The sequence below is a fragment of the Tamandua tetradactyla genome, chromosome 16 (genome assembly GCF_023851605.1).
Source record: "Tamandua tetradactyla isolate mTamTet1 chromosome 16, mTamTet1.pri, whole genome shotgun sequence".
NCBI classification, from domain to species: Eukaryota; Metazoa; Chordata; class Mammalia; order Pilosa; family Myrmecophagidae; genus Tamandua; species Tamandua tetradactyla.
Genome location: NC_135342.1, coordinates 25,997,535 through 26,022,320, shown reverse-complemented (window position 1 = coordinate 26,022,320; position 24,786 = coordinate 25,997,535). Strand labels below are relative to the sequence as shown.

At 39.8% G+C, this 24,786-nt stretch overlaps 1 protein-coding gene across 12 annotated transcripts in view; it reads left to right on the top strand.

Moving 5' to 3' along the window:
* The window catches only part of SIPA1L3 (signal induced proliferation associated 1 like 3), a 308,825-nt gene that overhangs the window by 57,045 nt on the left and 226,994 nt on the right, over nucleotides 1-24,786 (top strand). For 4 of the 12 annotated variants that reach the window (XM_077132020.1, XM_077132019.1, XM_077132025.1 and 1 more), the window contains exon 2: nucleotides 13,335-13,458. The exons of 7 other annotated variants lie outside the window; for them this stretch is intronic. The gene's annotated coding sequence lies outside the window, so the exon portion shown is untranslated. Of the gene's footprint in view, nucleotides 1-5,014; nucleotides 7,367-13,334; nucleotides 13,459-24,786 lie in introns of those variants that run through there. One more of the 12 variants, XM_077132023.1, reaches the window with a different exon arrangement.

Sequence of the window (24,786 nt, the reverse complement as noted above, 5' to 3'; positions counted from 1 at the left end):
CAGTAAACCCCACTTGTTTATGGTGTCTGTGTTCCTAAGATAAATTGGTCTCTATTTTTCTTTCATTCATTCGTTCCTTCTATTGTTCTTTCTTTCTTGGACTGTCTTTGGTTTTGCTGTCAGGGTAATTCTGGCTTCATAAGATGAGTTGGAAAGTATTTCTTCCTCTTCATTTTCTGGAAGATATTTATAGTATTGGTGTTATTTCTTATTTAAATGTCTTGTGGAATTTGTCTGTTAAATTACCTTAGCCCAGAGATTTATGCAGGTATTTAACTATGAATTCAATTTATTTAATAGTTATAGGACTATTTATATTATGTTTCATCTTGACGAGTTTTGGCCACTCAAGAGAAAAAGTTTGCCACCATCTGCTGTGCACATTCTCCCTCAACATATAGGCTATCTGGCCTATTTTGTAGCCTATCTTGGGGAATGTTCCATGTGTGCTGGAAAAAAAAAACTATATTCTGCTGTTAGGAGGCATATTCTAGAGCTATCAGGTCAAAGCTGATTAATAGAGTTGTCTATTTCTTCTGTAATTTTGATGATTGTCTAGTTCTATCCATTATTTAGGGTGGAGTACTGAAGTGTCCAACTATTATGGTTTTCTCCGTTCAAATCTGTCCATTTTTGTTTCATTTATTTGGGGGCTTTCTTGTTAGTTTTGCATACATTTATAATTTTTTTATTTTCCTTGTGAATTGATTCTTTTTTCATTAAGAAATGTAATGGTTTGTAGTAATATTTTTGTCTGAAGGTTTATTTTGTCTGATATTCTAACCATTCTAGCTCTCTATGTGTATGGTGTATGTGTCTCTCTGTGTTTGTACAGATATATTGGGGCAGGGTTTAGGATATGGTTGGGTCTTTTTTTGTGTGTGTGTGTGGTCTGACAGTTTGCCTTTTGTTTAGATTGTTTAATTCATTCACATTTAATGTAATTATTGATGTATTTAGATTTATATTGGCCACTTTGCCATTGCTTTCTGTATGTCTCCTGGTGGGTTTTAGTTGTTGTTCTTATTTGTTTTTGTTAGTTATTCCTCCTTTACTGCCTTCTTTTCTGATAGATACTTTCAAATGTTCCATTTTAAAGCCCAGAGATTTATTTTTTTAAAAAAAGACTCTTTCTCCGGTTGTAGTTATTTTCTTCATGGTTTTTCTGGACATTACAATTTACATCTTATTCATTACAGTCTATTTGAGATTAGTACTAATTCAGTTCTGGTTAAACAAATAAATTTTGCTCTAATATAGTTCCATTCCCTCTTTTGTGTTCTTATCATATATTTTATATTTTTATGTTATGAGACCCACAGTAGAGTTTTATAGTTACTGTTTGATGCTGTCATATTTTAAATCAGTTAGGAAAAAAGAGAAGAATATATTCCTAAAGTGTTTTATATTTACCTATGAATTTACCTATTCTGGTAAATTCTGGTATGCTTTATTTCTTCTTGTCAATTCAAATTACCAAATGACATCTTTTCCATTCAGCCCAAAGGACTTCTTTATAGTCTTTCTTACAAATTAAGTCTGATTGCAACAAGTTCTCTTACTCTTTATTATCTGGGAATACTTTTATTTTGGCTTCATTTTTGAAAGATAGTTGTTCTAGTTTGCTAGCTGCCAGAATGCAACATACCAGACAGATTGGCTTTCAGTAAAAGGGGATTTATTGATTTAACAAATAGTTCTTCAGAGCTAACTTTCAACTGAGGTTCTTTCTTACATGGGAAGGCACAGGGCGATCTCTGCTGGCCTTCTCTCCAGGCCTCTGGGTTCCAACATCTCTCCCTGGGATGATTCCTTTCTGCATCTCCAAAGGCCTGGACTGAGCTGCAAGTTCTGAGATGAGGTATGCTGAGCTGCTTGGGCTGTGCTATGTTGAGCTCTCTCATTTAAGCACCAGCCAATTAAATCAAACATCATTCATTAACAGCAGGCATGCCTCCTAGCTGACTACAGATGTAATGAGCAACAGATGAGGTTCAAGCACCATTGGCTCATGACTGCAACAACAGAACTAGGTACCTTCACCTGGCCAAGTTGACACCTGAACCTAACTATCACAGTAGTTTTGCTGGATATAATTCTTAGTTGATCATTTTTTCTTTCAGCATCTTGTATACTCTAATCCAGTGCCTTCTTGCCTCCATTATTTGAGGTGGGAAATTAGCTGTTGATTATATTAATGTTCAGTATGTTTAATGAGTTGTTTTTCTCTTGGCAACTTTCAAGATTTTCTCCTTCTCTTTGTCTTTCAGTAGTTGATTGTCATGTGTCTAGGTGTGCATCTCTTTTTTTATCCTATGTGGTAATTGTTGAACTTCTTTGATGTGTAGATCAACACTTTTTATCATATTTGAGATGATTTTTGGTCATTGTTTCTTTGTATTTTTTTTCCTGCCTTTTTCTGTCTTCTCTCTTTCTGGGACTCTCATTATACCTATGTTGATGCCCTGGATGGTGTCTCCCCCTTCTGTTTATTTTTATTCTGTTTTTCCCCCTCTATTCTTCTAATTGGATAAGTTCTATTGATCTATCTTTAAATTCCCTGATTCTTTCTTCTGCCATCTTATATCTCAAAATATGCTATTGAGCCATGCTAGTGAACTTTTCATTTCAGTGTTGTAATTTTCTATTAAGGAATTTCCAATGAAAAATTGCTCTTATGTCTTTATTCAATGACTCATTATCTTTATACTTTCTTTTAATTTTTAAAATATGATATCCTTTAGTTTTTTTTAACATACTTTAATGGCTGTTTTGAAGTCTTTGTCTGCCAAGTCTAACTTCTGGGCTCTCTCAGAGTCAATTTAACTGCTTTTTTCCTGAGTATGGATCACACTTTACTTTTTGTTTGCATGTCTTATGATTTTTTTGTTGAAACTGTGCATTTTAGAAAATATATTGTAGCAAGTCTGGCTTCTGAGCCCTCCCTCTTGGTTGGCTGTTGTTGTTATTTTTTAGTTTAGTTTTGTTTTTTTTTTTGTTTTTTTTTTTAGTGATAGGCTAATTCTGTAGAGTCCCATCTCCTGTGGTGTGGAGACTGATGTCTACTCATTTTTTAAATCTTGTTTAAATTTAAGTAGAACTTACTAGGGGTGCCCTTGATTCAGCATTCTTTAGTGGTCAGCTAATGCTTGAGAGGTTTGGCTGAAATGCCTTGAGCCATTTAGGCTTTCACTGTTCGCTGATGGCTCTGTTGTATGAGTTGGGGAATGTCTTCAAAGCTCAGCAGTTTATGACTCTGCCTGGATTTTACTTTCTGTCTGGCCAGCTGGTGTCACCTATATACATTGCACAATGCCTCATGTTCAGCCAGGGATGTATGGATAACGAGGATCCTCCCCAGCCTCTCTGAATATAGCTAGCTTGAGTAGCATTGTATATGGGTACATTCTTCTAGACTGTTAGAGATACATTGAGGCTTAGCAAGGTCCATTATGGTTATCTCATTTTCTGAGTATTCCTGTTAAATGTCTGACCAATCTACCAGTTTGTTGCCCAGGAGTTTGGGGGTTTTCTGTGCATTGCTCCAAATCACTTCAGCCCCCTGCAGCAGCAAAGCTGCTTGTTTTCGTGGCTTGCCCTGCTTTGATAGAACCATGGGACTGATGGAGCTTGTCAGTATGATGGGAGCAGCCCCAAGTTAAAACACCACATACTCCCTCTGTTTTATTTGAAGTTCATCAGTCTTTCTTGAATAAACACCTCTCACATTGTTATATGCCTTTAGTCAGTTTCCAGAGTCCTCAAATGGTTTTGTTTGACAGTTTGGTCCAGTTGTCGTGTTGCTATTTTGGTGAGAAAAATTGTTGAGGTCCATTTCCTAAGTCCAATTGGCAGTTTTGATTTCAGATTTCTTTAATTTAAGAAGTAAATCTTTTCCATTTTATAAATTGTAAATATATAACTCTGACTACTGTACATCCCAATCCAATACAACTTTTAAAATTCTTTTTTTTTTACGTTTGGCTTTTCATTATGAAAAATTTCAAACATGTAGAAGTAAAGCATATAGTACAATAAACCCTCCAAGTACATACCTCTCAGCTTCAACAGTTATCCACTGATGATTACCTTGTTTCGTTTATACTTTGACTTCTCCCCCTCCCCTACCCATTATTTTGAAGCAAGTACCACACATCCTTTCTTTTTACCCATAAATATTTCAGTATGTAGTTCTGAAAAGATAAGGTCTTTCTCAGAAAACACAATCACAATACCATTATCACAACCAAAATTTTTTGAAGGAATTCCTTAAGGAAGCTTTAAGGAATAAGATGCCTAGTAAAGTTTAATCAGACTCTCTGGGAGTAAGACTTGAACATCAAAATATATTGAATTTCCTAGCTAATTATAACATGCAGTCCAGGTTGAAAACTATTAGATTAAATTTCTTTTTATCTTTTTTATTTTAATTGTCATTCATTTCTAGTTTAAATGCATGAGAGTCATAGTAGTGTGACAGGAAAATTTGTGTTTCAGAAAATTTAAGAATTTTTTTGCTTTCCCTAACATAGGATCTGTTTTATAAATATTCTATGATTTTTATAAAGAATGGCTGTCATCTGTTTTCTTAGAGGTTTTTTTTTTTTTTTGAGGACCTGCTGGGGCCGGGCCACGGATTAACTGGAGGGGATCTTGCTGGCTTGGGTCCCTTCCCTACTTGTGTCTCCGGGTCTCTCTGCCAGTCTTAGAGTTTTATATAAACCTTTCAAGTCAAGTGGTTAGTTTGTGTTATTCAAATTCCTCTAGCCTTATTTTTGGTCACCTTTATCTGTTACCCTCCTGAAAGAACTGTATTTGTCTTTCACAGTGATTATGGTTTTATCCAATTCTCCTTATAAATAAATATATATATAATATAAACATAATTATATTAGTATATAATTATATATAATATATAATTATATATATTATATATAATTATATATAATATTATATCATATAAATGTATATTATAAATATATATATATATTTCCCCCCACAGGCAGGCACCAGGAAACGAACCTGGGTCTCCAGCATGGCAAGTGAGAATTCTGCCATTGAGCCACTGTTGCACCGCTCTCTCCTTATGTTTTTAACAGTTTTTGTTTTAAACATTTAGATTCAAGATTTGAGGGAAAAAACAACAAGCTGTCTTTGCCCGCTCCCCCAGTTTTTGCATTTCTGAATCCTTAATTGTAGTTGGAATGTTTTCTGATGTCAGACATTATGAAACGTGTTGAATGACATCAAACACCAATTAAGTCCTTCTGTAATCGGCCCTGTCTCTTCAAGGTTCATAGTCAGGGATTTGGCTTTCAACTGTGTCTTCAGCATATCTGGGCATTGCCACCTCCTTCCTTCCTTAAAAGCACCTGCCACATTTTTTGTGTTTTTGTGTACTAGCTACTTTGGGGAAAAGTGTAATTAGAGGCAACAAGGTGTGACTTAACACCTTAATTTGCATGATCCCATGTATGACATTTCTCTCCTTCCCCTTTCTATTAGTACCATTGGGTACTAGACACAGAGTCTCCAGGCCTCCCCCCAGCCCCCATTCCACTCTGTGATCCACATCTCACTGTTTTTCCTGAATTAAGTGATAATTGGTTTTTAATTCCACTTGGATTTTAATGCTGCCCACTACAGCCTTGGTCCAGGAACATTGATCTGTTTGCAGAAATGTTCCTTAAGAGGAGAAATCAACTCTGCAGACCTCTGGCTGCTTCCACTCTTCCCAGCCTGTCATAGCAGCCTCAGGCCACCTGCCTCTGGCTCAGCAAGGATTGCTTTGAAACGACTTGCTCAAAATTGCAAGAATTGGTTGCAACAGAGATCTCCCTTTCCTCCATGTGTGGAGAGTGCTTGGACTTTGATTCATGGGGAATATCATTTGACCAGTAGTTGATTTCAGAGACCTGATCTGGGGTCCAAGAAAGTTCTTGTGTCTTCTGAATGACTCCTGCCAGTGCCCAACCTCCCTTTGCATCCTCCATCTGGGACCGGCAGTGTGTTCTAGTCTTTTGTGGGAGAAGCTGGATCGTGTCATACCAACTATCGGAGACAGGGCAGTGGGGAAGTGAAAGGTAGTGGTGATGGTGGTGATTTTGCCTGCCTTGACCCTCTGCTCCAGTTTTCTTCTGCTCAGAATACTGTCCCAAAATCATCCCTCTCCAGAGCTGTCTTGGAGGCCTATATGTCTTTGGCTGTTCTCGTTCATTCTCACCTGTCCGGGCATGGGGGCTGAAGGACAGATGTCAGTCATGCAGGTGGAGAACAGGGATGCATGGAAGGCTCAGGACCATTCCAGGCCCCAGGGTCTGCCGGTGGGGTAGTTCCCACAAGCCTGGGGCAACAGTGCTTAGGGACACAGTCAGACACACAGAGCATTTAATAAGTTCTTAGTAAATGTTAGTCTTATTTAATGAGTTCTGATGCCCTCATCCCTCACTGGAGCTATTGCAGCAGCCTCCTAATTGGCTCACTGCTTCTACTGATTTCCTGTTCCATCCTATCGTCCAAAAAAAGAAATGAAGTCAGGTTTTACCCCATATGTAATGGTCTCTCATTCCTAACAGTCAGGATCTTTGGCTCACAAGTAACAGAAAACCCAGCCCAAATTGGCTTAAGAAAATTTGATAAATTATTGGCTCAGCATAAAGTCCAGGGGTAACTGCTTTGGGTATGGCTTGATCCAGAACTCAAATTACATTACAGCCAATATTGAGTTTTTATCCTTCTCAGATTGGTTGTTTTCTGATACTGGTAAGAAGATTACATCAAATCTGACCTCAAATTATGAGGTTCAAGTCTAGTGGAAAAGAGAGGGAGAGAGCCCTTTTTTTTTTCATTTGTGTGGGGAAACTTTCGCAGCAGTTCTAAATTCCCTGTGAGCCAACTTAGGTCATGTGTCCAACCATTACCCATCACTAAGACCAGGGGAGACATTGACTGGCTTAGGCTTGGGTCAAGGCTGGAGCCCAGGTGACAACTCATGCTTGAATGTGAGGGCCATGTGGGCCCAAGTGCTTTTTGGGAAAGGGGACAATTGATGCCAGTGAGGGACAAGTAACAGTTTTCTACTAATTTGCTTCTATACTTAAAATCACATTAAATACTCCTTACCCTGATCTATAATGAGCCCCTGCCAGCCTGGCTTGCTGCATAACAGTCAGTTTTGTTTAGTTTCTCAAATCAACCAACCCTTTTTTTTCCTGCCTCAGAGCATTTGTATGTGTTCTTCCCTTTGCTTGAAATGCTTTTCCTGATTGGTTTTCTCTTTTAGATCTCAACTTCAATATTAACTCTTACAAGAGGCCCTTCCTGGACCATCATGAATCTAGATTAGGCCCCTTGTTACTCTCACCTGGTAAGCCGTCATAAGAAGTTATCATAATATTTAATTATAGGTTTAATATTGCCTTTACATGTTACATGTCTGTTTTGCCACTGCTCTGTAAGTCCCAGGATGTCAAGCTCAGATCTGGGGGTTTTTTTAGTTCCCGTTGTACTCCCTATGCTCAGTAGTGCTCAAAAAAATCTTTATCAAATGAATATGGTTGAAATGGAACGATTTAGTCATTTTAGAATGTGATTAGCACGTCATTGAACTGGAGTAAGAAACATGGTGCTGCCAGAAGTTTTTAAAACTCTGGAAATGAAATTTCAAAGTGAAAGTTTTACTAGTAGATTAAATGAAACGTGTGCTGTAGCCATATTTGTATAGGCCTGTTGGAATTAATGGTGCCCAAAGTGACCTTCCTTTTGGAGTCTTGGGGCCAATTAGGATGGTATATCTTCCAACAATAAAAGCATCACCATGTTAACTAGAGTACAACAATTAACACACATTTTTAATTAGCCTCTTAGTCATGTTGCATCTAAGGAGGCCAGGGAGTAGGAAGCTAAGGTTAAGCATTTTAACACTTGTTTATTTGAATACCTCTAAGGGACTATCCCACTCTGATGATACCATTCCAAATCTCTGCAATCAATCAAGGATCCTGCAACCCAGAACCCTTTTCCAGATTATACTTTTCTCTCCTAAAGCCAATATCCCACCATCTGCTCTGCCTCCCACTGTAGAGTAAAGAGGACCCCATAATGGCATGACGAACCCTCCTCTCCTGCCGAGTACACTCAGGGCTGTGCAGTGGATGTGGGTACCCTTAGAGGAATTAGCTTTGGCAGTCACTGGGTAAAGCAAAAACGGTATAGACTTAAAGTTACCTATAACAGTCTCTTAGATTTTGAGTATTAATTACATGTAGATCTGGCTGCTGTAACAGATACAGAATATTAATGGTTTGTATGAGATTGCATTTAATTTCTTTTTCATGAAACAGTTTTAGAGTGAACAGTCTAGGACAGATGAGGCGAGATAGTATTGGGAACCCAGACTCCTGCCATCAGTTTACCCTCATCTTCAGGGTACAAAATGTCTCCCACTATCACGATGTGTACATTCAGGTCCATGGAAGGGAGGGCGTGAGAGAAAGGGGCACACCCCTTCCTTTAAAGCATAGGTTCTTTTTGTAAATTGAGATAGAATTCATATACCATAAAATTCATCCTTTTAAAGTGCACAAATCTGTTGGTTTTTTGTGGAGGCCAGAACATTTTCATCACCCCAAAAAGAAGCCCTATACCCATTTGCTCCTCCCTCCATGCCCTGACAAACTTTAATCTACTTGGATAATCTCTATGCCTTTGACTATTCTTGCCATTTCCTGTAAATGGAATCATGCAATAAGTGGTCTTTTGTGTCTGGTTCCTTCAGATAATGTTTTTGGGGTTCATCCTTGTAGCATGTATCAGTGGTTCATTCCTTTTTAAAAATTATTTCTTTTTATTAGGGCAGTTGGAGGTTTACAGAAAAATCATGCAGAAAGTATAGAGAGTTCCTATGTAGCCCCCCTCACACATACAGTTTCCCTATTAATATTTTGCATTAGTGTGATATCGTTGTTGCAATTGATGAAACAATATTATTATAATATTAACTATAGTCTATAATTTACATTAGGATTCACTCTTTGTGTTGTATGGGTCTATGGGTTTTTATTCTATTTTATTCTGTTAACATATATACAACCTAAAACTTCCCGTTCTAACCATTTTCAAGTATACAATTCAGTGGTGTTAATTACATTTACAATGTTGTACTAGTATCACCATCATTCATTACCAAAACTTTTACATCACGCCAAACAGAAGCTCTGTACCGGTTAAGCATTAACACCCCATGTTCTAGTTTGCTAGCTGCCAGAATGCAACACACCAGAGACGGATTGGCTTTTAATAAAAGGGGATTTATTTTGTTGGTTCTTCAGAGGAAAGGCAGCCAACTTTCCACTGAGGTTCTTTCTTACGTGGAAGGCACAGGATGGTCTCTGCTGGTCTTCTCTCCAGGCCCCTGGGTTCCAACAACTTTCCCCGGGGTGACTTCTTTCTGCATCTCCAAGGGCCTGGGCTGAGCTGCAAGTGCTGAGATGAGGAATGCCAAGCTGCTTAGCAGTGCTACGTTGCAATCTCTCATTTAAGCACCAGCCAATTAAGTCAAACATCGCTCATTGCAGCAGACACGCCTCCTAGCTGACTGCAGATGTAATTGGCAACAGATGAAGTTCACGTACCGTTGGCTTATGTCCGCAGCAACAAGACTAGGTATGCTCACCTGGCCAAGTTGACAACTGAATCTAACTAACACACCCCATTCCCCACTTCATTCCTTTTTTTACTTTATTTATTTTTATTGATATGTATTGTATATTCACATACCATGTAATCATCCAAAGTGTACAGTCAGTGATTCACAATATTATAAATGATAAATGTGCATTTATCATCAAAATCACTTTTTTTTCTTTTTTGTGAAAAATAGTATATATATACAAAAAAGCAGGTGGAGCAGCTAGAAGGAAATATCTGAAATAGTGGAATGGTAACCCGTAACAAACTCTGAAATCTGTTCTGTAACTACTTGTTGAAGTGTACTTTGAAAATCATTGCTTTTTCTTTCTTTTCTTTATATATACGTTATATTTAACCATTAAAAAAAGTTTTTTAAAAAGCAATTTACATCAAAGTATATTGCAAGAGACTAAAAGAAATATCAGTATAATGATTCAGCAATCATACTCATTTATTAAACCCTACCTCCTCTGTATAACTTCACCATCACCTTTGATCTTTCTCCCACTCTTACAGGGGTATCTGAGCTATGCCCATTCTAGCTTTTTTGTGTTGGAAGGGGCTGTTGATAATATAGGATGGAGGGATGGAGCTAGGTAGTTGATGTTCTGAAGAGGCTAGCCTCTCTGCATTTCAGGGACATTTCATTCCTTTTTATGGTTTAATATTCTATAGTGTGGATATATAACATTTTGTTTATCCATTTATCATTTGATTGACATTTGGGTTGTTTCTGCTTTTTGGCTATTATGAATAATGTTGCTATGAACGTTCGTGTACTGGTGTTTGTGTGGATGTCTATTTTCATTTCTCTTAGGTATATACCTAGGAGTAGAATTGCTAGGTTATGTGTAACTCAAATATATGTTTTAACATTTTGAGGAATAAGGTAGGGGTTCTTATTCTTTGTGTGCTATGGACCTTTTGGCACCTGGCTTCTCAAAATTATGTTTTAAAAATTTTGTTTAAAATGTCATAAAACATATGGGGTTACAAAGGAAACTGATTCCATTGAAATATAGTTTTCAAAATATAAAGATAAATTATGATATATTGTGACAAAATTCAGTGGTGGGTCTAATAAGTACCATCATTTCAACGTAGTAAAGTGTGCACATGCTATTTTGAGATGTTGTAAGTGCTAAAATATCTGTGATTTCTATTGGTGACGGGTTCACAGGTGGTGTGAAAAACACTGTGGTTTGCCTACATTCTTATTTGAAGGAAAAGCTGAATTTCAGTTAAGGTTAATGAAAATAAGGAGAGCACCTGAATTTTATCACACTTTAAGTAGGTAACCCAGAAGTCAAATGCTGTTTCTACTCCCCTCCCATCGGCCTGAATTGAGTCATCTGGCCACACCTAGCTGCAAGGGAGGCTAGGAAATGTGGTCCCATTGACGCAGCCATATGCTGGACTAAAATGTAGTAGTTCAGTAATTAAAGAAAGAAGAGTAGAATGGATACTAGGGGCAAGAAGTCAACTATACGCTCCTCCACGCTCTGTATTACCAGTTTCTCCCCCAGTTTTAGAACACTTGTTTGTTCTGATAGGGACCTGCACATGGACTTGGCTTGTGTTTAGGGCCCATGTTGTATGAAAAATATGTGTCTTGAAACACTAGAACACCACTTTCAGTGGTGAGCTGCTCCCATGCTGAGGAACTGAGCCTGCCTGAGGGAATGGCATATGCTCAGGTCCCATCCGTGTTGACATCAGAGTAAATGCTCATGGAGTGGAATGCTGGGCATCTGTTCTCTTTAAATTAATTGTCCTTTTTTCAGGGAAGGGTTAGGTACCTAAACTTGAGATGCATAAGGGAAACATTTGATCAATCTCTTTGTAACTTTTTATTGTGCCATACAAATGTGTGGTTGGCTTTTCAAATGGCTTGATGTTTGTGTTATATTGGAATGCTTGATTCTAAGTATCACCCAAGGCAGAAGAGGGACAGGTTTGTTCAGAAGAGAGACAGATTTGTTCTCGAAATTCAAGGAATATCAGCTGCAAAGTGTTTGGGCAGCTTAGGCATCAGTAAGAAAAAGCAGGGCACAGATGGCCCACGGTCAAGGTGAGCACCCCATTGTCTTGTTTATGGGTGCTACAGAGAAATGTCACTGATTATAGTAATCGTAACAGCTAGTCCTTATCAAGTACTTGTGTTCATGGTGAGCTCATTTTATAATAACTTCTTAAGATGAATCCTGTTGTATTCCTATTTTCCAGGTGCATAGCGGTTAAGTGACTTGTCCAGGATCATATAGTTAATTATCATGGCAGAGGTGGAATTTGAACAGAGTCTACTTCCCACCTGGGCTCTTAACTTCACTATTATGAGGGTAGAAGTGAGGTATGGAAGTAGAAGGCCTGAAAATCTGGATGGAGGAAATTCATGTTTACTTTTTCCTGCTTTTGTTTCACTAGTATTTATTTTTAATGATGGCTTTTGAGTATACATGGTTGTGCCATCACAGACGCTTCTCCCTCTGTTCTAGTAACAGTTGTATATCACCTGTTTCGCAACTTCTTAAGAAGGGATCCTGGCAGATCTCTTTGTTCCCCTTGACTCTAGGTTAGCCTTTTATCCTGGATTCAGTTGAAGTGCAAAACCATGTTTTGACTTCCTAGTTTGAAACATGAATTTGTAGAAAGTAGTTGCTTTGTTACCCAAAAAATTTATGTAGCACCCACTAGAGCCACAGCTGAGCTACCAGACACAGATACATCATTAAACAAATTCCTGCCCTCATAGAACTAACAGTCTGGAAGGGAGATGAAAGGCTCTGTTATTCAGTTTAACTTCACTGACACCAATTACAGCTGCAAGAAATGCCATAAAGGAGAAAGACAGGGAGCTATGGAGCATAGTAATGTGTGGAACCCAGGACCTGTTCAAGTCTGGGGAAGGCTGGCATGGAGGGCTTTGTGAGGAGGCCTCTGTGCTGAGGTCTAAAGCTGAATGGCAGCAGATAGACCAGCATCCTGGGCAGGAGGCAAGTGCCTTGTGGTCCTGAAAAAGAAGCTTAGAGAGTACCAGAGGACAGAGAGATGGAAAGCCAGTTCTCATGGAGGTGATCTAGACACTGGAAAGTTCTGGATACCAGTCATAACCCCCACTTTCTCTAGACTCTGAGGACACTGCCTCATATCAAGGCTCCTCTGCCTACTAGCAAGTCAGTTACACAGCCTATCCAAGGGAGTCATATGAGTTGGGATACCCACATCATTGGTGGCTGTGAGGATTAAATGAGTTACTGTATGTAAAATGTTTAGAACAGCACCTGGCACATGGTAACAGCTCTATAGGTGTTAATAATTAGCTACAATTCATATGTTATGGAACTAAAAACTAATAAAATTAAAAAGAACCCAGCTTAGGGACAGGTTCCAATTTAAGACAGTGTTTGACATTGGAACTTGGTGTGGTGTCAGAGTCTCAGCCACCTGGTATCCCCCTCTAAGAAGGCTTCAGAAGTGTGTGAGATGGTTTTGATCTCACACTGGTAAATTCACTGTAAGAGTTTAGGACCTAAAGTTCACAGCAGCGGCTGTGAGGTCAACCCCTGCCTTGAATATCAAGAGCCATCCCCTAACAGGCCTCCTTTGTTCTCATGCCTGCTCTCTGTCTGGGTTCCTCTCCACAGTGAGAAGATGGCTGCTCTTGAAGATGCAGGCTGCCCCCAAATGCCCTGACCACCGACTCCACCTACTAAAATGTTTATAAGCACTTGGAAGCACCACCTGGTCTGGCAGAAAGTGTGAAACCAAGTAAGGGGTCCTGGTTTACCAATCAAGGTCTTAGTTACAAGCAACAGAAACCAACTCTGGTCACCTATAGGCCTAAAAGGAACTGGGCTCAGGCAACTCTGGGATGTCTCAAGATAGATGTTCAGGGACATGTCTTTCGGGCCAGCCTGTCCAAGGAAGTGAAAGAAGCAGTGGAGGTTAGCAGTGCAGATTAGCAGTGGAGGGCTCAGATGCTGCAGCTGAACTCCTGGGCATGAATCTCAACCTCAACACTTATTCCTAAGTTTCCCACCCTTCTTTACCTCAGTTTGTGAGCTGTAAGATGGGGTTAAAAACAGGTGGATTGTTGTGAGGATTCATTCAATAAGTTAATGTTTGAGAGGTGTTTAGAACAGTGTCTAGTACAGAATATGTGGCTAGATAAATATTAGCCATTATTTTTATTGGCAATTTGAAATTCAGATTCTTTTTTTAAAATTTTTATTAATAAAACCGATCAACATACCATGTGAACATTCTTTTTTCATCACATAGTTGTATATTCATCATCATGATCATTTCTTAAAACATTTGCATCAATTCGAAAAAGAAATGAAAAGAAAACAGAAAAAAATGCATACATACCATACCCCCCACCCCTCCCTTTCATTGATCCTAGCATTTCAATCTACTAAATTTATTTTAACATTTGTTCCCCCTATTATTTATTTTTAAGCCATATGTTTTACTCATCTGTCCATAAGGTAGATAAAAGAAGCATCAGACACAAGGTTTTCACAAGCACATAGTCACATTGCGAAAGCTATATCATTATATAATCATCTTCAAGAAACATGGCTACTGGAACACAGCTCTACGTTTTCAGGCTGTTCCCTCCAGCCTCTCTGTTATTCCTTAACTAAAAAGATGATACCTATAAAATGACAGTTTATTTTGTCTCATTTCTCTCTTCCCCTTTTCGGTTGGGAAGGTTTTCTCAATCCCCTGGTGCTGAGTCCCAGCTCATTCCAGGATTTCTGTCCCACGTTGCCAGGAAGGTCCACACCCCTGGGAGTCATGTCCCATGTAGAGAGGGAGAGGGCAGTGAGGTTGCTTGTTGTGTTGGCTGAGAAAGGGAAACCATATCTGAGCAAAAAAAGAGGTTCTCTTGGGGGTACTCTTAGGCCTAATTTTAAGTAGGCTTAGGCTATCCTTTGCAGAGTTAAGTTTCATATGGACAAACCCCAAGATTGGGGGCTCAGCCTATTGCTTTGATTGTCCCCACTGCTTGTGAGAATATCAAGAATTCTCCACTTGAGGAAGTTGAATTTTCCTCCTTTTTCACCATTCCCCCAAGGGGACTTTGCAAATACTTTTTTGTCCACTGTTCATATCCTTCTGGGATTTACCGAGGCATCACTCTGGACAAACGTACAAAATCTCATGCCCTACTTAAGGTTCCATGTACTTACAGTGTTCAATTAAGCTGTCCACATAAGTTATATTAGGAAATGCACTAGTCAAAATATAAATTTTGTACCAAATGAATATTTTTTGCTTTGGTCTCACATATAAGTTAGAGTTTTAAAATATTAATTACCATCTATTTTCATCACCCTGTGTTATTGACATTCTTTGTTCTTCCTCATGCAGAACATTTTTAAATTTGTACATCTAGTCACTATCATACACTCTAGGCATTCCTAAATTATACCATCTCAGTCTTTATTGTATATCCTTCCTTCTGATTTCATTTGTGCCCCCAGGGCTCCTCCGTCTATCGTTCTCACATTCAGCTTCATTCAGTGTTCTAACATTATTGTGTTACAGTTAGGTAGTGTTGTGCTATCCATTTCGAAATTCAAATTCTTGCACAAGAGCAGCCAATTGGCCTGGCTTGGGTCCTGTAGAGGTCCTGGAATCGACAGAGCTAGGAGGAATGCGGAAGGAGCAGTTCTTCCCAGGAAAAGTAAGGTGCTGTTACCAGAAGGTGAGGCAGACACCCACGCAGACCAAAACCTTAGATCTCTACACTCCCAACAAAAGTTGGTTGTTTACCTGATTTCTGCAGTGGCCTGTACACAAGGGACAGTGATTCACAAGGTCCCTTCCTTAAAGGCCTCAATCTCCAGAGAGAAACAGCCAGAAAGGAAGGACTCAGTTAAGTTTGAGTGCTCAGAACAGTGCCTGATCCATAGGAGAGCCTCAGCAAATATTTATTGATTGAATAAGCACATAGAGAAAAGCAGAGCAGTCCCACCAATTATTTTAAGAGAAACCCATGTTTGCACCTGCAGCCTCCAGAGTGAGGTGCAGAGGAATATCTATTTGCGCATCCATATACACAGTAGGTATTTAATAAATGGAGACTGAATATACTTGTAGATGGAAGCCCCTGCAGACCACCCAGTGTGTTTTTACAGTTGGGGACAGACCCAGAGTTGGGGAGCTGGCTGCCTTCTCCATTGAACAGGATATGCATACGTGGCTCCAGGATGCATCTCTGTGGAATGCAGTTGCTAATACAAATGAGCTTCCCTGTATCACAAGGCATCTATTATGTGGATGGTTGGATGACTTACTGTGGGACTGGGCAGGCTCTCAGGGGAATTTCATAGGCAGAGTTATGTTTGGGCTTCCCTTCTGAGAAGGGCTTTTCCTCATGAATGACTCTTAATAATAATGATAATAATAGCTTGGCCGGCAGCCCAAGCAGATCCAGCCTGCCCTCAGGTACCCGCAGTCCAGTGGGGGATTAGATCCGACAGATGGATGTATTCAGGCCTGCTCAGACCGTCTCTGACTCTCTCCCCTTTATTCCTGCTTTATTTTTATTTGTGACGCTTAAAAAAAATAGGTCATGCATTTGTATGCTTCAGAAATCGATTCTCTCTCTATGTGTAGATGTGCATGCTGAGAGGTCTTCCCTCTACCCTTTCCCTGCATACTGTGTTCCTCTTCCCCTTCAGTAATCCTTTTTGAAATTTTTTTTTCAATAATCCTTTATGTTAATTTCTTGAGTATCCTTCTGGGTTTCTTTATGTAATTACAAGCAAATACTGATATATGTTTTTATTTTCCCCTCCTTTCTCTTACAAAAGGTAGCCTACTCCATGACCAGTTAGGCACTTTGCTTTTTTTTATTTAACAGCACGTTCTGGAGAGCTCTCCTTATTCATCTCAGCGGCTGAACTGCTGAGGGATGAGTAGGTATGAGTTAGGGGAAAGAGGAAGCAATGTATTGGGGTAAAGGGAGCATGAGGAGGAGCATGTCAGGCAGAGGGAACAGCATGTGTTAAGACTCTGAGGGGTGTGGCTTCCTCTAGAGGCAGGATGAAGGCCGTGAGGCTGAAGCAAAGGAGGAGAGTGTCCAATCAAGGCTTCAGGTGTCAGCAGCAGCCTGATGGCCAAGAAAAAGACCATGGCCTTGATTCTGGGAACACCTGGGTATGGGGTTCTGCTCTGTTTCTTTTGGTGCCCTGCTTTTCTTTGCAGTCAAGTACACATGGCCTTCCTCACATTTGACCAAGGAGGGGCTAAAAATATCCTTTGGAGTTGCTTATGGATGGTCGTTAATAATAAAAGAAGCTTTCTCCTACAAGCCAATCCCAAGAGGCATCATCTGGCATCTGAGGGTTTGCAGCCTGTACCTCCTACAGTTATGTGCCATGGGGCAAGCCCGTTAGCTCTCATCTTTTCAGTGGGCCTGGCCATGGTGCCAACCACAGGGATTGTTGGAGGATAATACACACGTCATGCTCAGTTCCAAGCTTGCCACGTAGTAGGCACTCAATACATGGTATTGACTGCTTTGGCTATTTTTACAGCACTGGATCAGGCCCATACTTTCTTAGTGGAGATCATGATTAAAAGTTTTGATTAAGGGGCCTGATCATCTGGGTTCAGCAGCCCCCCCTGCATTTATTATTTCTGTGACCTGGGACAAATTACTTAACTTATCTGTACTTCACTTTTGTCACCTGTAAATGGAGATGATGATACCTGCTTCATGGTCCTGTGCTGAGGATGAAGCAAGTTAACATTTGTAAAGTATTTAAAACAGTACACGACAAATAGTAAATCAGTGATGTCAACTATTGTTATTATTACAATTACTTAACACCCTCTACTTTCCATCTGGAGGTCCATATGGTAGTCTCTAGAGCACTCCGTGCCAGTGATGACAGTATTACCAACTTAGGAGATCAGGGCCCTTTGGTAGCAGTAATACCTCACCATTTCCAAAGGACACCTTTCTGCAAACATTTTCCATTAATAGGACTAGAGTAGTACTCTTGGATACTTAGGAAAGGAGGGTCTGGAGCAAAAGATATTTTGTTTAGTCAGGAATGGTAGTCCTGCCTTACTTCTCTTTGTATGTCATTGGACATTTAAAGCCACATGGCCGCCCTTAACTGCACGGAGGGCTGGGAAACAGAATATTTTCCTATTTGTCTTTCCCAGTATAAATACCATAGTCACAGGCATATGCAGTAGATAATTTTAGAACACATGAGTCCATTGAGAGAGACTTGCTCTCAGGTGTCTGAGTGGTAGTCAGTTTGCAGAAAGTGACCCATAGGATGTGACAAAACAGCTGGAACCCCAATCTGAAGGAAGCCTGTGAAAGATACAGTTATAAAACTTCTTAAGTTGTATCTGTCTAATCAGGGAAACAACCCTCCTAGATTAAAGTCCAGAGGCGGGCTCTGGGAACTGGGCCTTGAGCAGCCGGAGAAAGTTTGTGGAACCAGTTTTGTTCAGGTGGGCCTGTTTACCTGCTTATCTGAATACTTAGTAGACAGTTCCATTGGCTCTCAGAGGCCCTGGGTCATTTCCTCCTTAGGGCGGGGAGCCCCTGTCTTTGCAGATGGTTGGGCCCCCTGGGTTTAGAGAGTGCCTACTGTGTGTGTGTGACATTGTCCAAGGTTCTGGAGATAATAGCAGGTAATGGTTATTGAGTACTCACCATGTCAGGCGTTCTGGGTACTAGGGTTAACTCATTGACTCCTCCTAGCAGCCCAATGTGGTGATCCTCTGTTGCAGATGTGGAGACACACCCAGGGCTGCTAAGTTACTTGGTCAAGGTCACATAGCTAGCCAGGGGCAGCCTCTCTAGTCTGACTCAAAGCTTGAGTTCTTAACCATTTGGCAACTTTTGCAGTTCTTCAGGGCTTTTACAGTAGTGGGCTCTTTCGGAAAACTGTGGCCTCCAAGAGGTGGGTAGTTATAGCTCTCTTGGTTAACGGTACTTGTGAATGTGGCTGTAGAGGAGGTTCATGCTGGGGAACCTAGGCACTTAGGCTTTCCCATTGAGACCCATGGCAGCCCGAGACTGGATGGGTATCGGGCAGGCAGGGACACAGGATGCCTACCTTTAGCTCCTCTTAGCCAAGAGTTCACGTCCCCTCCCAGGGTTCAAGTCCCCTCCCAGGGTTGCCTTCTTGGCATAGATGCTATTCCATCAGGCGTACTGTGATGCCCTTGCCTCCTTTCTCCCTGGCATGGTGTGTTGATATTACCTTTTCAGTTGTTAGACCCCGCTGAGCCAAACATTTTGAGGATGGAGGCCCTGCATCCTTTTTTCTTAGTGCAAGCCTGGCTATGCCATAGGTTTAACGATATGTCTGAATGAAGCATGAATAAATGACTCACATGGCACAATTAACAGCTAAACAGACTTTCTTGCAGTATCTTCAGGGCAAATGCCAGATCAAGGTTAGAGAGGGAGTGAAGGTTAGTGGTTGAAAGCCGATTGGAATCGCATGGTTGGAGTTCAGATCCAGCTCTGCCACTTATTCTCTGGGTACCTTCAGGTGAGGGATTGCATCTCTCAGGACCTGTTTTTTCACCTGTGAAGTGGGTCTAGTAATAGGACCCACCTCATGGTGGTAGGGGGAGGTAAGGTGCTAGTGACAAGGAACTTTAAAGTGTCTGGCACTCAGGCACATGAGTAAGTTAGCTGTTGCCATTAGGCACAATATGGTAGTTTTGACTGTGAAGATTAGCTAATTAAACTATAGCTTTAAGATAAGCTCAGTTCCAGGGGAAATGAAGTTTCACACTTGAGCCTGAGGACCAGTGGTTTCCACCAAAATAGGCTACTCAGCACTGATACGGAATTATAAATCCAGTGCTGATCAGTAAGTTTGCTCATCCTTCCTTAACACCAGTATGATTAGAGTTGGAATATTTGGAGATATTAGAAACTGTGTGTTCTTTGTGGAAGAAGTTGGGAGAAAGACATAGCCTGGCTGAATCTCCCAGAACAGTGAGTCACTTTTCCAGATGCTTCCTCCTTCCAGTCTCGGAGCACTGCTGTAAGCTCTGTGCAGTGTAGTGCGGGGCAGGGATTAGAGGCCTGGGCATTGGATTCAAACTGTCTAAAGTGTGGCCTTGGGCTAATGACATAAACTCTCCAAGTCCTAGTGTCCATCTCTGCAAAATGAGAAAGAGAACGTTACTCTGTCATCAACTTAAAATGAATTCTGAACTTGTGTGTTCTTTGTGCAAGTCCCAGCATATAGTTAAGTGTGCATTAATGTTGGCTGTCATTGTTATTTTTGTTAATATTGTTCTTTAGTTTGCAGTGGAATATGGCTGGTCTGGCATTCCTCAAATGTCTCTTATGTAGGCTACTTTATATTAAACCTGAGCATATCATCCTAGTGAACCCTCAAGAAGATAAAAGCTGGGCGGGCAATGGTGGCTCGGTGGCAGAGTTATCGTCTGCCATGGCTGGAGACCTGGGTTCGATTCCCGGTGCCTGCTCATGTAAAAAAAAAAAGAAAGTAATAGTCATGTCATTAACTTGGCTTGAAATAAAGGTTCATGTATTCATTTAATAAATGTTTATAGGGCTTTCATTCTGGTCCAAGCACTGTTATAGGCACCAAATACACAGCAGACAGCAAGCCAGACCCAGTCACTGCCCTCCTGGAGCACACAGTCTTGAGGGGAAGACAGACTAGAAGTAAACAGATAGTCCTTCTGGTGATTGATGGTGCTATTAAGAAACTAAAGCTGGAAAATGTGATGTGACTGTTGGAGGTCGATACCTTAGAGAGGAAGTGAAATTTAATCTGAAACTTGAAGGACAAGAAGGTTCCAGACATAAAAAATCGCTAAAGGAAAAAGGTGCCTGGCAGAGGGAACAGCAAATGCAAAGTCCCTGAAGTAGGAACTAGCTTGGCAAGTTGGAGGAACATAAAGGAGGCCAGTATGGCTTGAGTGAGGTAAACAGGTTGGGATATGCAGGTCTGGAGTTGGCTTCCTGAGGTATTCATTGTCTTTTGCTCTGAAGTATGTTGGGAGAAGGGCTTTGGGAGGACATTGTCATCCAAAAAGAGGTGTGGGGGACAAGAGGCCCAGCCCCTGCCTTGCTCTTACCACCCTTTTCCTGGCCCTTATGCCGGGATCTCAGGCTACAAGAAAGGGAAAGACCCTTCACCCTTGCATGGCTGAGCTCTCTGACATCTGACCCAAGAATGTGATTTGCCTTTCTGTCCCGAAGTGACCCAGCTCGCTGTTACTCAACACAAAGCCTTGATGTTCTGAACCTGAAGTCTGCTATCTCTCCCCAAGGTAGAACGACTGAAAGCTAACTGCCCTGGAGAAGTACCAGAAAACAGCCCGGTCACACTGAGTGTGCTTGGGAGTGTAGGGAAATTACTGAGCTCTTCTCTTTGGGTGAAATTGAGAACGGTATGAAAGTGGTAGGTCTTGAGGCTCACTGTTTAAAAGCCTGGACTCTTAGTTTCACTTCTAACTACACTCCCTGTGAAGTCTGGGCCACCTGTGTGAACTTAGGAAATTGGCTTACCTGTGCCTTGCCTTAGTTTCCTCATCTGTAGAATGGAGGTAATAGTTCCTAAGCTTAGAAAAGTACACTCAGGAATTGCTGGCTATTATTGTCATCACTTTCACATTTTAAGTTTTTGTAAAATGGGTCCCTCTTTCCTTTAGTTTCCTGTCAACAGTTAAGACCCAGGCTTAGATTTGACTCCTTTTTCTCCCCATCAGCTTGAATCTTACCCAGGAGCTTGGCATTGGGCCCACAGCCACGCCTTGGGTGCCAAAAAGCTGCCTTGCTTCTAGGAGGACTGGTTATTTATGCCAGAAAGCTGAGAGTTGTCCGGATATTTGTTGTTAGAAATCGGGTACTGGGTGGAGCCTCTACAATGGTGACTGTTCTTGCCTGCTAGAGTGAAAGGCTGCTTCCTCCAGGGCACTATTTCTCCACCCTGGCTGCACGTTAGAATCAGGTTGGGACTGTTTAAAACATGTCCAGGCCTGTCCCTGGGCCTGCCATCCCTCTAAAGGGCCTGAGGCTCCAGCTTGGAGATCATTTTAAAGTGCCCTGATGTGTGCAGCCAGGATTTCAAACCACTCCGTTTCACCTGAGAATCACCTGGAAATCTTGTTAAACTGCAGATTCTGATTCATCAGGTCTGGGGAGGAGCCAGAACGTCTGGTTTCCTAACAAGATCCTAGGTAATACAGATGCTACCATGAACTACAACTTATTTATTTATTTATTTAAAAAATTTAACAAACGAACTAAAACATTAACATATATAATCAGTAATTCACAATATCATCACTTAGTTGCATATTCATCATTTCTTAGAACATTTGCATCAATTCAGAAAAAGAAATAAAAAGACAACAGAAAAAAAAAATTATACCTACCATACCCCTTACCCCACGCTTTCATTAGCATTTCAAACTAAATTTATTTTAACATTTGTTCCCTTATTATTTATTTTTATTCCACATGTTCTACTCGTCTGTTGACAAGGTAGTTAAAAGGAGCATCAGATACGAGGTTTTCAGAATCACACAGTCACATTGTGAAAGCTCTATCATTATTCAACCATCCTCAAGAAACATGGCTACTGGAACATGGTACATTTTCAGGCAGTTCCCTCCAGCCTCTCCATTACATCTTTTTTTTTTTTATTAATTAAAAAAAAATTAATTAACACAACATTTAGAAATCATTCCATTCTACATATGCAATCAGTAATTCTTAATATCATCACATAGATGTATGATCATCATTTCTTAGTACATTTGCATCGATTTAGAAAAAGAAATAGCAAGACAACAGAAAAAGAAATAAAATGATAATATAGAGAAAAAAATAAAAAATATATATAAAAAAACAAACTATAGCTCAGATGCAGCTTCATTCAGTGTTTTAACATAATTACATTATAATTAGGTAGTATTGTGCTGTCCATTTTTGAGTTTTTGTATCCAGTCCTGTTGCACAGTCTGTATCCCTTCAGCTCCAATTACCCATTATCTTACCCTATTTCTAACTCCTGATGGTCTCTGTTACCAATGACATATTCCAAGTTTATTAGCTAGTGTCGGTTCACATCAGTGGGGCCATACAGTATTTGTCCTTTAGTTTTTGGCTAGTCTTACTCAGCATAATGTTCTCTAGGTCCATCCATGTTATTACATGCTTCATAAGTTTATTCTGTCTTAAAGCTGCATAATATTCCATCGTATGTATATACCACAGTTTGTTTAGCCACTTGTCTGTTGATGGACATTTTGGCTGTTTCCATCTCTTTGCAATTGTAAATAATGCTGCTATAAACATTGGTGTGCAAATGTCCGTTTGTGTCTTTGCCCTTAAGTCCTTTGAGTAGATACCTAGCAATGGTATTGCTGGGTCATATGGCAATTTTATATTCAGCTTTTTGAGGAACCACCAAACTGCCTTACACAGTGGTTGCACCATTTGACATTCCCACAAACAGTGGATAAGTGTGCCTCTTTCTCCACATCCTCTCCAGCATTTGTCATTTTTTGTTTTGTTGATAATGGCCATTCTGGTGGGTGTGAGATGATATCTCATTGTGGTTTTGATTTGCATTTCTCTAATGGCTAGGGACATTGAGCATCTCTTCATGTGCCTTTTGGCCATTTGTATTTCCTCTTCTGAGAGGTGTCTGTTCAAGTGTTTTTCCCATTTTGTAACTGGGTTGGCTGTCTTTTTGTTGTTGAGTTGAACAATCTCTTTATAAATTCTGGATACTAGACCTTTATCTGATATGTCGTTTCCAAGTATTGTCTCCCATTGTGTAGGCTGTCTTTCTACTTTCTTGATGAAGTTCTTTGATGCACAAAAGTGTTTAATTTTGAGGAGCTCCCATTTATTTATTTATTTCTTCAGTGCTCTTGCTTTAGGTTTAAGGTCCATAAAACCACCTCCAATTGTAAGATTCATAAGATATCTCCCTACATTTTCCTCTAACTGTTTTATGGTCTTAGACCTAATGTTTAGATCTTTGATCCATTTTTTTTTTTTTTAAATACATTTTTTTTATTAATTAAAAAAAGAATTAACAAAACAATTAGAAATCATTCCAATCTACATGTACAATCAGTAATTCTTAATAACATCACATAGTTGCATATTCATCATTTCTTAGTACATTTGCATCGATTTAGAAAAAGAAATAAAAAGACAACAGAATAAGAATTAAAACAATAATAGGAAGAAAAAAAAACAAAAAAAACAAAAACAAAAAACCTATACCTCACATGCAGCTTCATTCAGTGTTTTAACATAATTGCATTACAATTGGGTAGTATTGTGCTGTCCATTTCTGAGTTTTTATATCAAGTCCCGTTGTACAGTCTGTATCCCTTCATCTCCAATTATCCCTTCTCTTTTTTTTTTTTTTTTAATTAACGGAAAAAAAGAAATTAACCCAACATTTAGAGATCATACCATTCTACACATGCAATCATTAATTCTTAACATCATCACATAGATGCATGATCATCATTTCTTAGTACATTTGCATTGGTTTAGAAGAACTAGCAACATAACCGAAAAAGATATAGAATGTTAATATAGAGAAACAAATAAAAGTAATAATAGTAAAATCAAAACAAAACAAAACAAAACAAAACAAAAACCTATAGCTCAGATGCAGCTTCATTCAGTGTTTTAACATGATTACTTTACAATTAGGTATTATTGTGCTGTCCATTTTTGAGTTTTTGTATCTAGTCCTGTTGCACAGTCTGTATCCCTTCAGCTTCAATTACCCATTGTCTTACCCTGTTTCTAACTCCTGCTGAACTCTGTTACCAATGACATATTTCAAGTTTATTCTCGAATGTCCGTTCACATCAGTGGGACCATACAGTATTTGTCCTTTAGTTTTTGGCTGGATTCACTCAGCATAATATTCTCTAGGTCCATCCATGTTATTACATGGTTCATAAGTTTATCTTGTCTTAAAGCTGCATAATATTCCATCGTATGTATATACCACAGTTTGTTTAGCCACTCTTCTGTTGATGGAGATTTTGGCTGTTTCCATCTCTTTGCAATTGTAA